Consider the following 23,641-nt stretch of genomic DNA (forward strand, 5'->3'; position numbering starts at 1 on the left):
TCCTGTTCTTGTATGTGCTTCCCTAAGTAAAACCTTCAAGGGACAGATAGAATCTTAGACTTTTGTAGCCTCTATTAGTAGAGATCTGCCAGTTTTCCTGTCACACCCCAGCAGTATAAATAATTGTGTCTGCATTCTCACTATGTCCGTTTGCTGTAAACTACATACCACATATATTGTACATTGTAAGACCCTAACAAGAATGAGATAACGTTGAAAAACATTGTAGAACAATTTAAAATGTATTATTTTTATGTTTTCGATACATTTAGAATATTAGTAATCTTAAAAATCAGTATGATTGAAGACCGTCACTTAAAAAAAACCCTTTATTTTGAAATAATTATAGACTCATGGGAAGTAGTGAAGATAGGCAGGAGTCCTGTGTTACCTTCATTCAGCTTTCCTGGTTATAATATCTTACGTAAGGTGACGTTACTAACATTAAATCAGGAAACTGACATTGGTACGGTACTGTTAAGTAGCCATATTCAGTTTTCATGGTTTTTTAAATTTTTTTATTAAAAAAATTTTTTTTAATGTTTATTTATTTTTGAGAGAGGGAGACAGAGTGCAAGCAGGGGAGGGGCAGAGAGAGAGAAGGATACACAGATCTGAAACAGGCTCCAGGCTCTGAGCTGTCAGCCCAGAGCCCAACGTGGGGCTCGAACCCACAAACAGCGAGATCATGCTCTGAGCCAAAGTCGGATGCTTAACCAACTGAGCCACCCAGGTGCCCCAGTTTTCGTGTTTTTTTAATGCACTCATTCAGGTGTACGTGTGTGTGTATAGTTTTGTGCAATAGATAACGTTTCATGTCTAGATTCATTTAATGACCACTAAAATCAAGATTCAGTACTGGTCCATTACTGGCAAGAAACTCCCTCATGCATCTCAAAGTCCCCGTCCCCCCCCCCCCCCCCCACTTCCCTGGTTACTGGCAACAGCTAATTTGTTCTGTCTCTCTATAACTGTGTCATTTGAGAATGTTACATAAATGGAATCATACTGTATGTATCTTTGTGAGGTTGACTTTTGCACTCAGCACAATGCCTTAGAGAACCATCCAAGTTGTCCAACGTATCAGTAGTTCATTTCTTTTTATTACTGAGTACTTAGTATTCATTGTATGGATGTGCCATAGTCCCAGTTTGTTCACCTGTTGAAGAACATATGATTTGTTTTCTAGTTTTTGGCTATTACGAATAAAGCTGCTCTAAACATTCATGTATAGGTTTTTGTGTGAACATAGGCTTTCATTTCTCTGAGATAAATGCCCGAGAGTGCAATTGCTGGTTCATATTGTAAGTGTATGGTGAATTTTATAAGATTATTTTCCAGAGTGGCTATTCCCACCAGCAACGTATGAAAGATCTGGTTTCTCCACACACTTGTCAGAATTTGGTATTTTCTCTATTTTTAAAATGTTACTCATTCTAAAAAGTTGTGATATCTCATTGTGGTTAAAACAATTTTTTTTAAGTTTTTATTCATATTTTTTGGAGGGGGGGGGGGGGGAGAGACAGAGAGAGAGAGAGGGAGAGATAATCCCAAGCAGACTCTGCCTCATCAGTGTGGAGCCTGACATGGAGCTTGAACCCACAAACCGAGAGATTATGACCTGAGCCGAAATCAAGAATCGGGTGCTTAACCGACTGAGCCACCCAGGTGCCCCCTCATTGTGGTTTTAATTGTCTTTCCCAGTGGGCAAATTGTTTCCCTAATGAACAATTTGGATTGTTTTTTATTATTGAGCTTTGAGAATAAGCTCTTTGTCAGATACGTGAGTGGCAAAATTTTTTTTTTTTTTTCATCCTCTTAACAGGGTCTCTTACAGTGAAGAAGTTAGAAATTTCATGTAGTGCATTCAATCATTTTTTTTTCTTTTATGAATTGTGCTTTTGGTGTCACATCTGTGGACTCTTTGTCCAGTGGTAGGTCTCAAAGATGTTTTTCCTTTGTTTTCTTCTGAAAGCTGTATAGTTTTACAGTTTACAAGATAATCACTTTTACCTTACAGTTTTGATAAAGTACTGGTATTGTTAACACACAGTTGTCAGTTCTGGCATTTTCTTGTTGCTTGCTTGTATTTTGCTTTATTATATTTAATCCACCTTTCTTTGCAAAACTCTCATTTTTTATTTTTAAATTAAAAAAAAATTTTTTAAGTAGGTTCCCCAACTCTGAGATCAAGACTTGAGCTGATATGGGGCTCCTGGGTGGCTCAGTCAGTTGAGCGTCTGACTTTGGCTCAGGTCATGATCTCATGGTGCGTGAGTTCGAGCCCCGTGTCAGGCTTGCTGCTGTCAGTGTGCAGAGCCTGCTTCGGATCCTCTGTCTCTCCTTCTGTCTGCCCCTCCCCTGCTCACACTCTCTCTCTCAAAAGTGAATAACCATTAAAAAAAAAAAAAAAAAGACTTGAGCTGAAGTCAAGAGTCATCTGTGCCCCCCAGGAGCCCTTGCAAAAATCTGTTCTTATTTGTTACTGATACTTTAATTAAGTATCCAATTCTGGCAGTCTTTATTTTTTTTTTTTAGTTAAAAAAAATTTTAATTCTAGTATAGTTAACATACAGTATTCTATTCATTTCAGGTGTACATATAGTGATTCAACAGTTGCATACATCACTCAGGGCTCATCACTGCAAGGGCACGTTTAATCCCCATCAGCTGTTTCCCCCATGCTAGTTCCTGCCCCCCTCAGTTCTCTATAGTTGAGAGTCTGTGTTTTGGTTTGTCTCGCTGTCTCTTTTTCACTTTGTTCGTTTGCAAAACTGTTTGAAAACCCATTAGTGAGTGAGATCATAATTGTAATGAGATCTGCAGATGTACTTAATTGGGCCCAAGGAAGCTGCAGGATGTGGCAGTTTGCTGAAAGTGAACAAACCAGTGAGGGCGTCACAAACAGCCCCTCCAGGGTGTGGAGCCTGCCTTCTTTCCTTGACCTACTTGGACCTCCTAGAACACTGTGTGTGCAGTCAGTGCCACAAACAAAACTCTTCTGAGTATTTGAAACAAGACGAGATTTACTGAAAGGGTATAAGATGCTTACAGAACTGTTAGAAGAGCCTAACAGCTCCTCTAGGGCGACAATCCAGAGGTGACCCCTCAGGGGAACTCAGAAGGCACCGCCGTCCCTGTCCCTGTACTGGGAGCCAGAGCTTGTGCCACCTCTGTGGCCGCTCTGGAAACTGCGGGACAGACGGAGCGCATCGGCTCAGGACTGGGAAGTCAGATCAAAAAGCTTCCGCTCTGTGGCTCCTGCCACTCTGCTTCTTGCCACCCAGGAAGCTGGAGACTGGACGCTGGAGTGATGCTGTAGACAGAACTCTTACTTCCACAACCGTGCTTACCCCCAGACTCCTAGGAAAGGTGCCTTTCAGGGTGCCTAGAGGTACACTGGAGGTCGAGTGAGGCAATCCGTGGTAACTGGCGTTCTTCACATAAAGGCCACAAGGCTGCGGTAGCCTGATGCAGGAAGGGAAGAACATGCTGGTGTCGATTTCACGTACTGAGTATTCGTAAGGCTCAATTTCAAATTTAAGATAACACATACGTTTAGTCTTAGAGGATTTTCTTTTCACCCCAGCGGCATGATCATCACCCTGTCTCTGACAGGTGTGGGTACTCCACTTTGAGCTTAATACGTTTTGAACTAGTAGGTCTGGTATGCTTTTTTCCTCAAATATTTACATGTATATTAATGTTTCCCAATTTTAAAACCCTGTCTTTCCTAGGGGAACCTGGCTGGCTCAGTCAGTAGAGCATGTGACTTTTGATCTTGGGGTCGTGAGTTCAAGCCCTACATTGGGTGTGGAGCGTACTTCAAACCAAAGCACATCTTTCCTTTTTATAAGTATACAAAGTATAAAATGTTATTATTTTGGGAAACACTCATTAAATTCAGTTAACATCATTTTCCTTATTGTCGGGACCTGAGCCTTGTGACACCTGTGTTTTCCCAGGCCTCCCTGGGGAATAATGTAAAAGAGGTGGGTTTTCCCTGAGAACCATGTTTTGGTGCCAGAGGCTCTACAGCCAGCAGTCATCACTACTTTGGTATCTATTTGTCAAAAATAATTAAAGTTTGGTTCGTTTTATTGCATACTTTAGGTTTTTATTTCTGGGTGTAGCAAATTTTGGCACACAACCAAAAGTGAGACATACAGATATCCTTGTAAAGACTAGTTTTATATGGTCTGTGATGGCAGTAGATTTAAAATGCAATAAAATAGGTTGTATGAAAAATTTTGAGTGTGAGTGCATATGCATTTTTCTAGTGAGAAGAGGTCCATAGGTTTATCAGCTTTCAAAGCAGAGTCCATGATCCTGAAAAGATTAAAAATGGCTGCTTCAGGACACCTGAGTGGCTCAGTAGGTTGAGCATCTGACTTTGGCTCAGGTCATGATCTCACGGCCCCCCATCGAGTTTGCTGCTGTCAGCGCAGAGCCTGCTTCGGATCTTCTGTCCCCCTCTGTTTCTGCCCCTTCCCCGCTTGCGCTTTTTCTCCCAAAAATAAATAAATCTTTTTAAAACATGGCTGCTCGGGGCACCTGGGTGGCTCAGTTGGTTAAGTATCCGACTTTGGCTCAGGTCATGATCTCACAGTTCATGAGTTCGAGCCCCATGTCAGGCTCTACGCTGACAGCTCAGAGCCTGGAGCCTGCTTTGGATTGTATGTCTCCCTCTCTGTCTGCCACTGCCCTGCTCGAAGTCTGTCTGTCTCTCTCAAAAATAAATAAACATTAAAAACAATGGCTGCTCTAGAGACGAAAGTTCAATCAAGTCATTTGCCAACCATGTAACATCAAGGCTTTTGCTGTCAATCACAGACCATTTCCCTGATCTCCATCCTATGCCTGGAGCCTTTTTTTAGGACATGGAAAGAAAATTATTGTTACCCAAGTGTTTAGGGAGAGCGATGGAACAACATAAGAGTTCATTACTAAATGAGGGAGATACCTGGAAGTCAATTATATTGCAATCATTTTTTTTTCAAAAAGGAACCTTTCCTATACGTATGGTTGATGGGATCCTGAAAAATAATGGGTTATGTGTGTCGAGACATATTAAAATGTTGATAATCTCTAATCCAATATATTATACCTTGGGGGATATATCTGAATACTGGAAATAGTTATAAAAATAATTTATATGTTCAAATCTGGAACCTAAAATTATACCATTTAGGAAGGAATCTACAAATGAAATAATTTTAGCCTTACTTCTTTTTTTAAATCAAAATCTATTTTTTTCAGGAATAGAATTTAGTGATTCATCGCTTTCCTATAACACCCAGTGTTGCCTTATTTCTTAACATACTACCATATGACCTCATCGCATACACCAAAGCCTAAGTGGAATGCAGCATGGTGTGGAGAGATTTACAAAATCATGCACAGAGATTTCACACGATGAAAGAGGATATGGTTTTGGTTGATGGGAGAAGGAGAAGCCTTTTTCCCTTCACCCTGACACACACACACACACACACACACACACACACACACGTAGAGAGAGGGTAGTGAGGGCTTTGGGACAGACCAGTGGAGGCTGTGTTATCTGGATCCTGATTCTACTGGTTCAGTTACACCAGTAGTGAATATTATTATAGTAGTATCTCTTATGAGTCATTGTCAAGTCTGAAAGTGGGGTGGCCTCAGATTCCTCACGTGTAAAATAGAGTTGTTGTGGGGATTAAATTAAAAGATACAAACAAAGCACTCAGCATAGTGCTTGTGGCAGGCAGTATAACGGCCTCCCTCCACATCTTAATCTCCGGAACTGAGGACGTTGTATCACACAGCTGAAGGGGATTTAGGCTTCAGGTGGAATTAAGGTTGCTAATCAGCTAATTTTGAAAGGGAGTACTCTGGGTTATCTGGTGAGCCTAATGTAATCGCAAGGGTCTTTAAGAGAAGCAGGATGCAGAAGAGTCAGGACCAGAGAGATAGCATCATGAGAAGGAACCAAACGTCCACCACCGAGGCTTTGAAGATAAAAGGGGCCTGGGAGCTGAGGAATGTGGGCAGCGTCTATAAACTGGTAAAGGCAAGAAAATGGATTATCCTTAGCGTTTCCAGAAAGGAACCCAGCTCTGCCGACACTTTGGCTCTAGTCCAGTGAGACCTGTTTTGGACTTCTGACTTCCAGAACTGTAAGATAATGAATTGTAAGCCACTGAGTTTGTGATAATTTGTCACTGCAGCAATTGATTGCACTACAGGAAACTGACATGGTGCTTGCTTGATAAATATTAGCTAAATAAACATGGTCTTCCTCTCTTAAAAATCACCTATTGAAGTTAACCCTTGTCTGGTTCAATGTATCTGTGTAAGCTAGCTTTCCTTTTTCAGAAGGAAAAATGTCCTTTATCTTCTTTTTACTGAGCCCCACAATCTCATCTCTTCCATATTTTCCGTCACCTCCTGTGTCTTCATTTTTTCCTGCCTCCTTGCCTGCTACCTGGAAATATGCACGGAGCTCTCTCATCTCGGAGAACCTTCTGTTTGACGCTGCTTTCCCTTAGTTACCACACTGCAGTCACCCCAAAGGACCACAATACTCTGAAACGTCTTCACATTTATCAGATAATTTCCTCTTTGATTTCAATTCTGGATAGGTTTCTAACTATTATATGCGATATAAGTTAATATAAGAACTTGAGTGCTTACCTTTTCATAAGCATTATACTATGTTGTGGTGATGAGGTTAGAAATGAATGAGCGTCTCTTCTCTGCAGGAGCCTGTTGCGGACAATAGGTAAATTAGCCAACTGTTAACAAGCAGTAAATACCAAACATCAGATGTTAAAGTGAGTGGTAAGGATAGTAAGTAGGTATGAGAAGGCAGAGTAGGGGAGGCTGTTTTAGACCTGAACAACCTAAGAAGGCTTCATAAAAGAGATTTTTGAGTGAGGAATATGCTCTTAAAGGAATTAGGAAAACTGGTTTCAATAAAATAATCTGTATTACTAGAAACACACGAGTTCTTAAAATCTCATTTTGCTTTGGATTGGTGGAAAATGTTTTTTTTCCTATTGAATTTTTCTGGTTGAGGAGAGACTCTTGTAGAATTTAAAAGATGTATAAACCTAAATTACAATAAATTGACGACACATTTGTCTTGATAATCTCAAGTATAACACGAGATACATACTGCTTTTTCTTTGTATTAAGTTTGATGTTGCTATATAAAACTCCAAATAAGATTTGAAATGTAGTATGACTTAATCTGAGTTCATTGTGTTTTATGTACTAAAAACATTGACTGTGATTATATTTTTAAAGGAAAGTATTACATGGGCTCACTAGAGACAATTATGTTAGACAAACCTTAGTTGTTTTTTTTAAATTTTTTTTTTTTGATGTTTATTTATTTTTGAGACAGAGAGACAAAGCATGAATGGGGGAGGGGCAGAAAGAGAGGGAGACACAGGATGGGAAGCAGGCTCCGGGCTCTGAGCCATCAGCCCAGAGCCCGACTCGGGGCTGGAACTCACGAACCGTGAGATCATGACCTGAGCTGAAGTCGGATGCTCAACCGACTGAGCCACCCAGGCGCCCCTGTTTTTTTTTTTTTTTTTTAGTGTTTGTTTATTTTTGAGAGAAAGAGTGCACACGTGGAAGGGGAGGAGAGAGAGGGAGACAGAGGATCCAAAGCGGGCTCTGTGCTGACAGCAGAGAGCCCGATGCGGGGCTCGAGCTCAGAACAAACCGTGAGCTCATGACCTGAGCCAAAACCAAGATTGGGACCCGTAAGTGACTGAGCCACCCAGGTGCCCCAAACCATACTTCTTTTTAGGTAGGATTATTAGGCCGAGGGTCAGGAGAATGCAGAGAATGCAGTATCAGTGAATTTCAGACAGGCATTCTGCAACCTTTCTCTGTTGACAAGTGGAGGAGTGTGGGCTGGGTGACCATAAAATCAGGTGGAAATATGAGTGGTTGAGTAGCAACTCTAAAAATTAGTAATAGTGGGGGCACCTGGGTGGCTTAGTCGGTTGAGTGTCCGACTTCAGCTCAGGTCATGATCTCGCGGTTCGTGGGTTCGAACCCCGCGTCGGGCTCCGTGCTGACAGCTCGGAACCTGGAGCCTGCTTCGGATTCTGTGTCTCCCTCTGTCTCTGTTCCTCCCCCGCTCGCACTCTCGCTCTCTCGCTCTCTCTCAAAAATAAAGATAAAAAAATAAATAAAAATTAGTAATAGGGAATTCGTGACAACTGGAGAAAAATTCCTATTGCTGAAGGCTGCTGTCCATATTTTTGTAATGTGAATAAAAACATTGATACTACGCTTATCACATTTTTGGATGAAATGTATTTTTTAGGGGTAACTTTAAAAAATATTTCTGACTGAAATGGTGGGCCAAGGCTACCATGATAACTTAAAGGAGTTTGATATGAAGTCCTGTATATGAGTTGAGAAAACATCTGCATAATTATAGGAGTGAGGGAGATGTGGTTGAATACAAACAACTTAGGTATTTTAATTACTGTAATAAACTCCATCTGGATATAAAATGTAATGGGACTGCGAGAAAGCCTGCATAGATTCCTAGTCGGGACTTAACAGGAGGAGGTTCAGAAGAGGAAAGGTGTTAGTCTTACTTTATTCTGTACCGTCCAGACAACACCTGGAGTATTGTGTTGAGTGACGGATGTCACATGCGAATGAATCAGAAAACAGAAAATCACATATGTTGGTGAAGATAGGGAGACATTGGAACCCTTGTACGTTGCTGGTAGCAGAATGGCACAGCTGCTGTGGAAAACAGTTTGGTGGTTTTTCAAACAGTTAAATCTAGAATTATGACATGAACCAGATAGTCTACTCCTACATATGTACCCAAAAGAATTGAAAACAGGTACTCAAACGAATACTTGAACATGAATATTTATAGTAGTTCTGTACTTACATAGCCATTTACATTAGTTAAAACATAGAAACAACCCAGATGTACATCAACTAATGAGTGGATAACCAAAGTGTGGCTTATCCACACAATGGAATATTATTCAGCCATAACCGTGAACTACTGATAAACGCTACAGAGTGCATGAACCGCAAAAACCTGCTGAGTGAAAGAAGCTGGACACAGAAGATCACATGTGATTTCACTGATACGAAATATCCAGGACCGTTATGTCCATACGGATGTGAATTAGATGAGTGGTTGCCAAGGTCATGGGGAATGAGGATGGACTATCTGATGGATGTGGGATGATGAAAAGGTTTTGGAAATAGGGGTGTTGGTTGTAAAACATTGTGAATGTACTGTGTGGTATTGAGCCATACGCTTTATTTACTTATTTTTTAATGTTTATTTTTGAGACAGAGACAGCATGAACGGGGGAGGGTCAGAGAGAGAGGGAGACACAGAATCGGAAACAGGCTCCAGGCTCTGAGCTGTCAGCAGAGAGCCTGACACGGGCCTCGAACTCACAAACTGCCAGATCATGACCTGAGCTGAAGTCGGACGCTTAACCGACTGAGCCACCCAGGCGCCCCGAGCCATGCGGTTTAAAATGCTTACTTACATTACCTGGATTTCACCTTAAAGTGTCAGTACGTATAAATCAACCGAATAGTATTGAGAATCCAGAAATAAAACTCTATGATCAATGGTTTTTTTTTTTTTTTTAAACAAATGTGCCAAGAAAATTCAATAGGGGAAGAATAGTCTTTTCAGCAAATTGTGCTGAGAAACCTGGAGATTTACATGCAAAAGAACGAATTTGAACTTCCTCCTCACATCATACACCCAGATTAACTAAAAATGCATCATAGGCCTGAATGTAACAGCAGAAATGATAAAACTCGTAGAAGAAAATATGAATAAATCTTACCTTGGCTAGGCAAAGCCTTCTTAGGTAGGACACTGACCACACAAGCAACAAAGAATAAAATAGATAAATTGGACTTTATCACAATTAAAAACTTTTGTGCCTCAAAGGACACCATCAAGAAAGTGAACAGACAACCCACAAAATGGGAGAAAGTATTTGCAATTTCTATCTAATAAGGGACTTCTATCGAAGTTCTCTAAAGAACTGTAATAACTCAGTAATAAAAAGACTAAAAGTAAACTGGTATATTTTATGGTATGTGAATTATATTTCAATAAAAACTGTTAAAAAATGGGTCAAGTGGAATATGCTTAGAGATTTCTAGTCTTCAGGGATTCAAAATTAAAATCCTACTCTTTCCCACTGCTTGTCCTTTCTGTTTTTGCTCTCTCACTCCAGCTTCCAACCTCTGTCAGCTGTGCCTTTTACACTGACAAGGTGGAGAACATTTATGTTCTGTTCTGTAACCTTAATGAAGGCTTTGGTGCTTGGTTTTTATATTGGTCTGATGTCTTAATTATTATGCAGATATTCATTGCAGAGTGATGAAGTAATTATGGTGACATTTCCTTCTCTCTATGCCAGTATCATGACCCAGGCCAACAGAAGGATGATGCTTCTAGTGTCAAAGACAAATGGATTCTCTTCCTGTAATCCATTAGTTGCTCGAAATCCTGTCCTTTTTTTCCACATTTGAACCATGACTTTCTCTTTTTTTCTTTTCTTTTTAATTTTGATTTTTCTTAAGCGGTCTCTATACCCAACATAGGACTTGAACTCACGATCCTGAGATCGGGAGTCACCTACTCTACCAACTGAGCCAGCCAGGCACCCCAGAGCTATGACTTTCCTGACTAGCTTTTTGTTTATCCTGGTGTTTCACTTTGGTTCTTTTGGCAGCATTTTGCAGAATATCCGACCACAGGTGACCCAGCTGATGGTCTTGACCTTTCTTTTACTGGCGGTGGTTACCGCTGCACCAAGTATCCTTTTCTCACTTCCTAAAAGGAGAGAGGGCATAGAATGAGTGCTGCTTCTTTTGGATCTTCCCCACTTTTAAAACCTATTTTAGAAAAATTTAAAAACTCATAAAATTGTGAGAAGAGTCATGTGGACTCTTGTCTAACTTTTACCTCGATTCACTTGTTATAAACATTTTGCTATATTTGCTTTTTCCTTTATCTTGGTCTATGGGTCTATAGTTGTTTTGGGGGAATCTTTTGAGAGAAAATTGTAGAGATCATGACTCTTTATTCTTAAATGCTTTACTGCATATCATCTAAGGAAAGGACTTCCTCATGTGATCGTGGAACAGTGATTAAATTCAGGAAATTTAACATTTGTATTTGCTCAGAAGCAGATGCTGAGGCCAGGATTAGGATTGCACAAATGTAAAAAGAAGGAAGCAGTAGTGGGCAAGTGGAGCCATCAGATTGTGGTGGCTTGTCTGCCGGCAGAAGGAGCAGACCTGGAGGCAGGATTGTCCATTAGAACCGTTCTGTGTTGGGTAGAAATGGCTTGGCCTGTACCTTTCTCAGTTATGAGCTTGAGCTGTCCAGAGAACACCGAGATCTCCTCTTGACAGCCGAAGCCAACCGTGATGAAGCTAACAGCATAACCATACTTCTCCGCCTGGTGGTGAGTTGTTTTTATGTGGGTGGTACCTCTCCATGTCCGCCATGATGCAATACTATCATCTAAGACAGTCTATATTCAAATTCGCCAGTTGCCCAATAACATCCATTATCACAGATTTCCTCCCTGTCCTATCTCTTTTCATCTTGGAAAATCTTTCAAGAAGCTCCCCAGATGATTTTCCTGTATGTCTCGTAGGCCGGAAACGAACAGCTTCTCTACAGTGGGACAGGAGCAGTTGCTCAGGCCAATTACTGGCAGAGGAGACTGGGATTTCCAGGCTTAGTTTAGATCTACAGGGACTTTGTCCCATGGGTCTGGGAGAGAGGCTCCCTTCTCTAATCCTGTGATTTTACCTGATAACCTTAAAAAGAAAGAGAAAAAACAATTAGGTTTCTTTAGCAAGCAGTAAGGGAGGAAGACTGGGTAAACAATCAGCATTTTGTGGGAATTTTCTGTTGCATAATTTTCTTTTTTTTATTGAGAAAAGAAACATATGCATTCCTGTCATTAAACCAGCTTCTTAGTGATTGTATCTTTTGAATGGAGTCCACTCCTTTCTTCCTTTCATGGAGTTCACTAATTTTGTTTTAATAGGATGAATTATTGTCTATTTCTGCTGCACAGCTGCCATCCTGGGACGTCTTTTTCATTTCACTCTTGGATCATTTCCACTGTGTTCTCGCATCTACTTTATTGGGTTTCATCCTTGTTGCTAGAGAATACCCTCAAGTAATGCCCTTACATGTCTGAAAGTGTCTTTTTTCTGCTTTCGTACTTGATGGATCATTTGAATATAAAAATCTAGGTCACAATTATTTCACTTTAGAAATTTCTGAGACCTTGCTCTCCTGCAGTTGAGAGTTTCTGATTTTAGTCAGAGTCTTCATTTTTGTTTTTTCCTCAAATCATTTAGAATCTTTTCTTGGTTGTTGTATAATGTCACAGGATTTGTCTACATGTTTTTTCATGGAACAGAAGGTAGGTCACTTCCTCTCACTTACCGAAGCCTGGCTCCCTGTCTTATTTTGTACCTGTTCTTTATTACTAATCTTTTATTCCGCGTGACTAATCTTTTATTCCACGTTGATGTGGATGGTTCATCTAATACCTTTGACACACACTGTACCTATTCGTGTCTTTCCTTTGCTAATAGAGGCCCAATTTTGTCCAGATATTTAGTGCCCATGAGTTTCATGGACTTCCCTCGCCTCCATTCCGAAGGTGGTAGTTTGTGAATATGGCTCAGCCTAAAGCCCATTATATTCCATTCTCCTTGCTTACGATTGGTTTCGGGATAGTGACACAGAAGTCTGCTGGAGTCTAGTTTCCTTCGGTATATGAAGGTACAGCCCTTCTCTTGGATGTTGTTATATGAGCTCATGATACTTGGAGCTGCCATCTTGGGTCACAGAAGGGAAAAGTGAGTTGAGAATGACCCTCAACTCAAAATTGTCTAAAATTGAACTCCGGATCTCCAGTTCTTCCCCTATCCCAATTTTCCACTCCATCTTTCCAGTTGCTAAGGCCAAAATTTTTGGTGTCATCCCTGACTTTCCTCTTTCACATCCCATGTTTTATTCATTAGAAGATCCTATGAGCTCCTCCTTCAAATTATATTTACATTTTACTATTCGTTCCTACTTATACCACTGCCATCCTGGTCCATGCTACTGCTATTTCTTGCGTATTCTACTGCATTAGAACAGTGCCCACCCAGGGAATTTTAGTAGGGTTCAACCAGACCTGTGGCCTGTGGCAATATGTATGTGACATCACATTCACTTATGAGGATATGGGACAGGAAACACAACTTGTCAGCAGAGAAGCACCAGTGTTCTTTTTGGGAGGTCCTGGTGGCAGTTCTGAAAGAACAGCCAGGGGTGGCTCAGTCGGTAGAGCACCCGACTCTTGGTCTGGGGGTTGGGAGTTCAAGTCTACAGTGGGCCTAGAGTTTACTTTTAATGTTATTTTTTTAAAGAAGAAAGAAGAATAGCCAGAACTACTCTCTGTGCCCCCTCCTTCAGGTGGAGCTTAGGTGTGAATAATGAGGCTCCCACGAAGGGGGTATGTAGCCAACCTAAGAAGCTGCATGTTCCACAAAAGCCATTACCTTGTATGACCACCCATGAGCAAGGTTTCTAGGATCCCCACAGGGTACAGGCTCGATTACAGGAGTCACCACACTAGGAGAAGTCCAAAGTTACAGCCACTCTCCAGGTATTTTTAGTCCCTCTCAGACCCAAGCAATTTACCAATGGGTCATTTTTACCATAAGCCATGTTGCCTAGTAACACAGCTGACATTCTGTGGTTTCTGACATTCATGGTTTCCTGGGGAACAGAGCTAGACAGTTAACCGAATCCAAGAGCAATTTCTCATGCTGAAAGACCAGGGTTTTTCTAACACTTCAGTCACACATAGCCTGCCACCGAGAGGTGCTCCCCTTCTGTGCTTCTCCCCTGTGCTCTTTGTCAGCACAATAGCCAGGGCGCTCCTTTAGCACGCACGACCGTCCTGTTACTCTTGTGCAGATCCTGCAGTGGCTCCTGCCTCCACTTCAGGCGCATTTGTCTGTAGGCCATGCTTGAGTCAGTCTCTTCCTACCTTTCTGATCCTTTTTTCCTACTACTCCTGCCCTCGCTCATCTGCTGTAATCTCCTTTTGTTCTCACTCTGAAGTGCCAGGCATGTTTCTGCCTTAGGGCTTGGCTCTTCCCGAATACTCCTGATATTCACCTGGCTGCCTCTTGAATTCTTTGCTCAGATGTCACCTTTTCAATAAGCTGCATTCCATTGAAAAATTGCAACTCCTACCACGCCCAGTGCTTGAAGTTCCATGTTTTTTTTTTTTTTTTTATAGCTCTTTTCACCTTTTCATACTCCACAATTTACTTTTTTTTTTTTTTTTTTTTTTTTTTTTTTAAGAAAGCGATAGAGTGTGAGTGGGGGAGGAGCAGAGAGAGGGAGGGAGACCCAGAATCCGAAGCAGGCTCCAGGCTGTGAGCTGTCAGCACAGAGCCTGACGCGGGGCTCGAACTCTCAAACATGAGATCGTAACCTGAGCCGACATCGAACGCTCAACCGACTGAGCCATCTAGGTGCGCCATCATTTACTTATTATATGTAGTTTATCATCTGCCACTGTTAGCAAGTAAATTACAAGAGGGCAACATCTTCATTGACATATTCCCAGCCACCTAGCACAGTGCCTAACACCTAGTTGATGCTTAGTATTTTTAAGTAAGTGAGGACACCTTTACAGAGGGCTTACTGTGTGCTGAGTATTTTTTTAAAACAGAGTGAATAAAGTTTTAATATATGTGGAGGAGCACATAAATACAACATTCTTGTGAATACAAAAAAATTAGACACAGGGAATTTAAATTAAAAGCACTAAATAGTATAGGGGTGCCTGGGTGGCTCGGTTAAGTGACGGACTCCTGGTTTCAGCTAAGGTCATGATTTCGAGGTTCGTGATCTCGAGCCCCTCCTTAGGCCCCGTGCCTACAGAGAAAGACCTGCCCGGGATTCTCTCTCTCTGCCCCTCCCCTGCTCATTATCGCTCCCTCTCTCTCAAAATACTCCCCTCCCTCCCCCCCCAAACACTAAAGAGCGTAAAGAATAACATTATGTTGTGACAAGAAGTGTAGGTTTTAAGGAAATTAGAATACAGATAATACTGTATATGCCAAATAACATAGACAGTAAACGTATCAAAATTTTTAGGAATGCAAGAAGATTTTAGTAAACATTTCTGAGGATTTAAGAGACCTGGTATGCAAAAAAGAAGGGAAACAAGAATTTGATAGTAAACAGTTGTTCTTTTTTGATTGCTTTAGAGTCATTACTGAAATTTGGTTCTTTGAAAATTCATGGAAGATTCACAATAAGTCAATCAGACTTTTAGCTGCACTCCCCAAGTCAATAAATATATATAAAAAAAGAGCCACCCAAGCTCTCCATCCCCCCCCCCTTTTTTTTTTTTTTTAATAAGCATGGAAACAGGTTAAGAAACTTACCTCGTGTCGCATAACTTCTAAGTGAATCCCCACAGGTAGTCTTTGGAGCCCAGGTTTTGACTGATCTATTACAGTTAAGCATCTTTCTGGATACACAATTTTTAACCTACTTTTGGATTATTTGGTAAATTCCCCTTTGGATTAGAGGTTATGGGCCTTTCATAACCTATATGGCCCAATTTTCCAGGGTCTTGTCAACCAGATGTGAATGTATCCTTAAAAACAAACAAAAAAAATGGTGGTGGGGGTTTGTGTGCCTGGGCACCCAGTTGGTTAAGCACCAGACTCTTGATTTCGGGTCGGGTCATGATCTCATAGTTGTGAGATTGAGCCCTGTGGGCCCCCATGCTTGGGGTGAAGCCTGCGTGATTCTCTTTCTCTCTCTCTCTTCTCTCTCTCTCTCTTCTCTCTCTCTCTCTAGGGGTGCCTGGGTGGCTCAGTTGGTTAAGTGTCTGTCTCTTGATTTCATCTCACAGTCTGTGAGATGGAGCCCCTTGTGGGGCTCTGCGCTGACAGCAGGGAGTCTGCTTGGGATTCTCTCCACCCCTCCTCCTGCTTCACACGCATGCACTCACACTCGCTCACTCTTTCAAATAAACTTAAAAAAAAAAAAAGATTCTCTCTCTCCCTTGGTGTCTCCCCAACACTTGTGCTCGCACGCTGTCTCTCTCTCTCTCTCAAAAACAAAACCAAAAAAGTTTTGGGGTGATTTAATTGACTTCCGGTTGTTCTCTTGTATCTAATAATGAACACTTCTGATGTTCCCTAGCACTTTTTAAGAAAATTTTTTTTAATCTTTATTTATTTTTGAGAGAGAGACAGAGTGTGAGCAGGGGAGGAGCAGAGAGAGAGGGAGACACAGAATCTGAAGCCGGCTCCAGGCTCTGAGCTGTCAGCACAGAGTCCAATGTGGGGCTCGAACCCACAAACCACTAGTTCATGACCTTAGCCGAAGTCAGAGGCTTAACCGACTGAGCCACCCAGGCGCCCCTCCCTAGCCCTTTTCTAAATACTTGGGTGGTAATAAATTACTTTCTTTTTATGTCTGTGGAAAGGAGCTATGTACACAGGATGGAAGTCAGAGGTTTCATAAACGAAGGTAGTAGAACCCTTAGTATTAAATATTGGGTGAATGTCTTGATTTCACTTACACCTAAGACATTGCCATTCTCAGTCTTATCTGGGTCATGCATGGCTCTCTTTGAGAATTTGACAGCTGTGGACCTCTCGCTAGAAAAATGCTTATAAACACATACTTTGCATTTTTTTATGCCACTTAGTGTATTGTAAATTGATTTCCTTCACAGGCCGTAGAAAACCAGTCTTTGCAGTGATTTCTGTCTCATTTTTGTATAACATTATTTGCGTGTTTGTGCAGGAAAAAAAAATCCAAATTTTTTGATGAAACAAACTTTATTTTCAATTTTTTTTTTTAACGTTTATTTATTTTTGAGGCAGAGAGAGACAGAGCATGAAGGGGGGAGGGTCAGAGAGAGGGAGACACGGAATTCGAAACAGGCTCCAGGCTCCGAGCTGTCAGCACAGAGCCCGCGAGAACTCACGGACCGCGAGATTGTGACCTGAGCCGAAGTTGGCCGCTCAACCGACTGAGCCACCCAGGCACCCCCAAACTTTATTTTCAACAGTTAATTTTTTTTTTTTTGAGCCAGCTTGAGTGTGAACAGGGGAGGGGTGAAGGGAGAGTGAGAGAGAATCTTAAGCAAGCTCCATACTCAGCATGAAGCCTGATGCGGGGTTTGATCCCATGACCCTGGGATCATGACCTGAGCTGAAATCAAGAGTTGGACGCTCAACCGACTGAGTCATCCAGGCACCCCTTAAAAGTTAATTTTAATGGAAAGAGCAGTTTATGATAAGTTGAAATTCTGCCATTGTCTTTGATACAGCTACATGTATGTCATTTAAAAAAATTTCCAAACAATTTTACTTTTTTGTTTCAATGGCAACCAAAACTGAAAACCTGTTTTGTAAGATGTGTGGGAACGACTGGAATCAGAGCCTGATCAGATAAGGCAAGAGTTTCCCCCCGCCCCCCACTAACATTTTTTTTTAATCTTTATTTTTTATAGACATTCTTTATAAAGCCTTTTGTTTTGTTTTGAGCAGTTTCAGATTCACAGCAAAATTGACAGTATAGAGATTTCCCGTACACCCACTGCTCCTACTCATGTACACTGTCCCCCATCATCAGGACCCCCCCCCCCCCCCCCCCGACACCAGACTGGTACGGTTGTTACAGTTGTTGAACCCACATTGTCACATCATAATTACCCAGTTTACATTAGGATTCACTTTTGGTGTCGTATTTTCTATCGTTTGGATGAATGTATAATGATATGTATCCATTGTTATAATTACAGAGTATTTTCATTGCCCTGAAACCCTTTCTGCTCTGCCTGTTCATTCCCCTTCCTTAACCCCTGGCAACCTGTCGTCTTTTTACTTCCTCCATAGTTTTGCCTTTTCCAGAGTAACCAGTAATCGAAATCATTTACTGTGTAGCCTTTCAGATTTGCTTCTGTCCCTTAGCATTGTGTATTTAAGGCTCCTATATATCCTGGCTCGATGGCTCATTTCTTTTTAGCACTAAATGATGTTCCAGTTGTCTGGATAGACCACAGTTTATCCGTTCATCTACTGAAGAACATCTTCGTGGCTTCCAAGTTTTGGCAATTATAAACATGGCTGTGTTCAACATCTGTGTGCAGGTTTTTGTGTGGGCATGTTTTCAACGCCTGTAAATACCAGGGAGCACAACTGCAGGGTCATATGGTTAGAGTACGTTTAGTTTTCTAAGAAACCTCCAGACTGTCTTCCAAAGTGGTGGTTCCATTTTGTGTTCCCACCTGCAATGAGTAAGAGTTCTTGTTCCTTCATGTCCCTCCCAGCATTTGTGGTTGTCAGTCATTCTGGATTTTGGCCTTTCTAATAGATGTGGGGCAGCATCTCATTTTAAATTTGCATTTCCCTGATGACATATGATGTGGGCGGCTTTTCATATGCTTATTTGCAGTATGCATATCTTCTTTGGTTGGGTGTCTGTTAAGGTCTTTGGCCCATTTTTTTAATCGAATTATTTTCCTATTTACTTTTAAGATTTCCTTGTGTATTTTGGATAACAATCTTTTATTAGGTGTTTTTGTTGTTTGTTTTTTTTTTTCAAGTATTTTTTTTTCCCAGTCTGTGGCTTGGCTTCTCATTCTCTTCACACTGTCTTTTGCATAGTAGGTTTTTCATTTTAATGAAGTCAGTTATCAAGTATTTCTTCCATGGATTGTGCCTTTGGTATTTGAAAAGTCATTGCCATACCCCAGGTCATCTTGGTTTTTGCTTTTTGTTATTTTCTAGTTTTATAGCTTTGCATTTCACATTCAGGTCCATGATCTTTTTTTTTTTTTTTTTTTTTTTTAATATTTTTTACTGTTTTATTTATTCTTGAGAGAGAGAGACACAGCACAAGCGAGGGAGGGGCAGAGTGAGAAAGGGACACAGAATCTGAAGCAGACTCCAGGCTCTGAGCCGTCAGCACAGAGCCCTATGCAGGGCTCGAGCCCACGAGCTGCAAGATCATAACCTGAGCCTAAGTCGTACACTCAAGTGACTGAGCCACCCAGGCGCCCCTCCATGATCTTTTTTTTTTTTTTTTTTTAATATGAATGGATTTTATTTATTTTTTAATTTTTTTTTTAACGTTTTATTTATGAGACAGAGAGAGACAGAGCATGAACAGGGGAGGGGCAGAGAGAGAGGGAGACACAGAATATGAAACAGGCTCCAGGCTCTGAGCTGTCAGCACAGAGCCCGACGCGGGGCTCGAACTCACGGACCGTGAGATCATGACCTGAGCCGAAGTCGGCTGCTCAACCGACTGAGCCACCCAGGCGCCCCTCCATGATCTTTTTTGAGTTAATTTTTGTGAAAGATGCAAGATCTGTGTCTGGATTCTTTTTTTTTTTTTTGCATGTGGATGTCCATTTGTTTCAGTACCATTTGTGTAAAAGGCCATAGTTGTACCACTGTATTGCTTTTGTTCTTTTGTCAAAGATCAGTTTGGCTGTGTTTATGTGGGTCTGTTTCTAGGTTCTCTGTTCTGTTCCATTGATCTGTTTGTCTGTTTTTTCCCCCAATATGATACTGTCTTGATTATTATAAGTTTATTTTAAGTCTTGAAGTCAGATAGTGTCAGTCTTCCAACTTTGTTCTCCTTCAATATAATGTTGGCTATTCTGAGTCTTTTGCCTCTCTGTATAAACTTTAGAGTCCATTTGTTGATATCTACAAAGTAACATACTGGGATTTTGATTGGGATTTCATTGGATACATAGATTAAATTGGGAAGAACTGACATCTTGACAATATTGAGTCTTCCTGTCCATGAACATGGACTGTCTCTCCATTTATTTTGTTCTGTGATTTTGTTCACCAGAATTTTGTAGTTTACCTCATATAGATCTTGTACATATTATGTTAAATTTATACCCAAGTATTTCATTTTGGGGGAGTGCTAGTGTAAATGGCATTGTTTTTAATTTCAAATTCTGCTTGTTCACTGCTGGTATATAGGAACACAATTGTCTTTTATATATTAACCTTGTATCCTTGAACCTTGTTATAATTGCTTATTAGTTATGGATGTGTGTGCGCGCGTGTGTTCTTTTGGGTTTTCACCTTAGGTGATTGTGTTATCTGCAAACAAAGACAGTTTTATTTTTTTCCTTCCCAATCTGTATATCATTTCTTTTCTTTTCTTGTCTTATTGTATAGCTAGGACTTCAGTACAATGTTGAAAAGGAATGGTGAGAGTGGACATCTTGCCTTGTTCCTGATCTTATTGGGGAAACTTCTAGTTTTTCATCACACCATTAAGTATGATGTTAGCTGTAGTTTTTTTGTGGATGATCTTTATCAAGTTGAGGAAGTTGCCCTCTATTCCTATTTTATTGAGAGTTTTTATTAGATCTCGGTACTGGATTTTGTCAAATGCTTTTCCTGCAACTGTTGATGTGGTCATGTGATTTTTCTTTTTTAGCCTGTTAACATGATGGATTACATTAATTGATACTCAAATGTTGGACCGTATTTGCATGTCCGGGATAAATCCCACTTTGTCATAGTGTGTAATTCCTTTTATACATTACTGCTAATATTTTGTTGAGGATTTTTGCACTTATGTTAATGAGTGATATTAGTCTGTATAGTTTTCTTCCCTTGTAATGTCTTTGGTTTTGGTAATGCTGGCCTCATGGGATAAGTTAGGAAGTATTCCCTCTGCTTCTAATATCTGAAAGTGATTGTAGAGAATTGTTATAGTTTTTCCATAAATGCTTGGTAGAATTCACCAGTGAACACATTTGGGCCTGATGCTTTCAGTTTGGGAATACAAATTAAATTAATTATTGATTGAATTTGAAAAATAGATATAAGGCCATTCAGATTATCTATTCAAAGAATTAGTCCATTTCATCTAGGTTATTAAATTTGTGGGCATATAGTTGTTCATAGTATGTTTTTATCTTTTAATGTTCATGGAATTTGTAATGATGTCCCTCTTTCATTTTTCATTAGTAATTTATGTCCTCTCTCCTGTTTTTCTTAGTCAGCTTTTGGTTTCATTGATTTTTCTCTAATGATTTCATGTTTTCAGTTTCATTGATTTCTGCTTTAATTCTTATTATTTCTTTCCTTCTGCTTCCTTTGAATTCAATTTGCTCTTCTTTTTCTAGTTTCCTAAGGTGGAAACTTAGATTGTTGATTTTATTTTATTTCATTTCATTTCATTTCATTTCATTTCATTTCATTTCATTTCATTTCATTTCATTTCATTTTTTATTATTTATTTTTTTAATGTTTATTTTTGGAGGAGAGAGAGACAGAGCATGAGCCGGGCAGTGGCAGAGAGAGAGGGAGACACAGAATCCGAAGCAGGCTCCATCCAGCCTCTGAGCTGTCAGCACAGAGTCCGCCGCGGGGCTCGAACTCACAAACTGAAATCGTGACCTGAGCCGAAGTTGGACGCTTAACCGACTGAGCCACTGGGCGCCCCTAGATTGTTGATTTTAGATCTTCTTTTCTAATATATGTATTTACTACTACAAATTTCCATTTAAGCACTGCTTTTGCTGCATCCCACAAATTTTAAGCATTTTCATTCAGCTCAAAATATTTTAAAATTTCTTCTGAGATTTCTTTTTTGATCACGTATTATTTAAAAATGTGTTCTTAAATCTCCAAGTATTTTGTGATTTGCCAGTTATCCTTCTGTCATTGACTTTTAGTTTAATTTCACTGTGAACTGAGAGTAGGCATTGTAGGATTTCTGTTCTTCTAAGTTTCTTAAGTTGTATTCTGTGGGCCAGAATGTCGTCTATTTTGGTGAATGTTCCATGTGAGCTTGAGAAGAGTGTTATTCTGCTCTTGCTGAATGAAGTGGTCTAGGGATGTCAATTATACCCAGCTGATTGATGGTGTTGTAGAGTTCAACTATGTCCTTATTGATTTTCTGCCTGTTAAATCTGTTCATTTCTGAAAGGAGTGTTGATATCTTCAACTATAATAGTAGATTCATTTATTTCCCCTTGCAGTTTTATCAGTTTTTGCCTCATGTATTTTGATGTTCGTTAGACACATACACATTGAAGATCGTTAGGTTTTGGAGCATTGACCCTTTTGTCATTACGTAGTCGTCCTCTTTATCCTTGATAACTTTCCTTGCTTTTAAATCTGCTCTGTATGAAAGTTATATAGCTATTCCATTTTTCTTTTTATTAGTGTTTAGCATGGCACATCTTTCTGCATGCAGTTACTTTAATCCATTTGTGTCTTTATATTTAAAGTGAGTTTCTTGTAGGCAGTCTGCCTTGTTTGCTCTTTTGAGCCAGTCTCTTTCTTTTAATTGGTGCATTTAGACAATTGATGTTCAAATTGATTATTTCTGTTGTTGTTACTGTTTCTGATTGTGACCTTGTTCTGCGTTCTCTGTTTTGTATTCTGATCTTTTTCTGCCTTTTATGGTTTTAAGTTGAGTATTTTATATAATTATGTTTTCTCTCCTTTCTTAGCATTTTTTTAATGTTTATTTTTGAGAGAGGGAGACAGACCATGAGCAGGGGAGGGGAGGAGAGCGAGAGGGAGACACAGAATCCAAAGCAGTCTCCAGTCTCTGAGCCGTGAGCACAGAGCCTGACGTGGGGCTCGAACCCATGAACCATGAGATCATGACCTGCGCTAAAGTTGGATGCTTAACCGACTAAGCCACCCAGGAGCCCCTCCTTTCTTATCATATTAATTGTATTTTAAAAAATTGTTTTTAGTAACTGCCCTAGAGTTTGCAATGTACATTTACAACTAATCTAAATCCGCTTTCGAATAATACTATACTGTTTCCTCTCACCCTTCCCTTTACTTGTATCATTGCTATTTTTCATTTCATTTACATAAGCATACGTAATTGAACACATTGTTGCTAGTGCTTTGAACAAACTGTTGTTAGCTCAATTAAGAATAAGGAGAAGTTTTAATTTTACCTTCGTTACCCCTTCCCTGATGCTTCTCCTTTCTTTATGTACATGAACAGGTCTGCTAGCAACAAATTACCTTGGTTTTTGTTTGAGAAAGTCTTTATTTCTCCATCATTTCTGAAGGATGATTTTGCAGGGTACAGAATTCCAGGTGGTTTTTTCCTGTCAACATTTTGAATATTTTACTTCACTCTCTTTTTGCACGCATGGTTTCTGAGAAATTGGATGTAATCCTTATCTTTGCTCCTTCGTTAGGTGGGGTGTTTACCTTGTCTGGCTTCTTTCAGGACTTTTTATTTTGGATTTTCTGTAGTTTGAGTGTGATATGCTTGGTTGTAGTTCTTTAGTATGTATCCTGCTTGGTGGTCCCTGAGCTTCCTTGATCTGTAGTTTGGTATCTGACGTGAATTTGAAAAAATTCTCAGGCATTATTGTTTCAAATATTTCTTCTGTTCCTTTCTTTCTTCTTCTATTATTCCTGTTATGTATATGTGCCATCTTTTGTAGTTGTCCTGCAGTTCTAGGATATTCTATTTTTTTTCCCCAGCCTTTTTTCTTTCTTTTTTAAATTGATTCAACTAATCCTTTTTTTTTTTAAC

At 40.2% G+C, this 23,641-nt stretch overlaps 1 protein-coding gene and 1 long non-coding RNA gene across 6 annotated transcripts in view; one reads left to right on the plus strand and one right to left on the minus strand.

Moving 5' to 3' along the window:
- The window catches only part of FRYL (FRY like transcription coactivator), a 265,382-nt gene that overhangs the window by 7,300 nt on the left and 234,441 nt on the right, over positions 1-23,641 (plus strand). The window lies entirely within an intron of this gene.
- Positions 1,084-13,779, minus strand: LOC109245260 (uncharacterized). 2 transcript variants are annotated; one of them, XR_002070805.2, is made up of 3 exons: positions 13,597-13,778; positions 6,676-6,747; positions 1,084-1,159 (listed from the first exon to the last, which is right to left on the minus strand). It is a non-coding gene; the product is annotated as an uncharacterized LOC109245260 (long non-coding RNA). The 2 variants fall into 2 exon arrangements; XR_008421777.1 differs by lacking the exon at positions 1,084-1,159 and adding an exon at positions 3,383-4,329 and having other exon boundaries at positions 13,597-13,779.

The sequence above is a fragment of the Panthera pardus genome, unplaced genomic scaffold, assembly GCF_024362965.1.
Source record: "Panthera pardus isolate Hobbes unplaced genomic scaffold, ASM2436296v1 HiC_scaffold_13, whole genome shotgun sequence".
NCBI classification, from domain to species: Eukaryota; Metazoa; Chordata; class Mammalia; order Carnivora; family Felidae; genus Panthera; species Panthera pardus.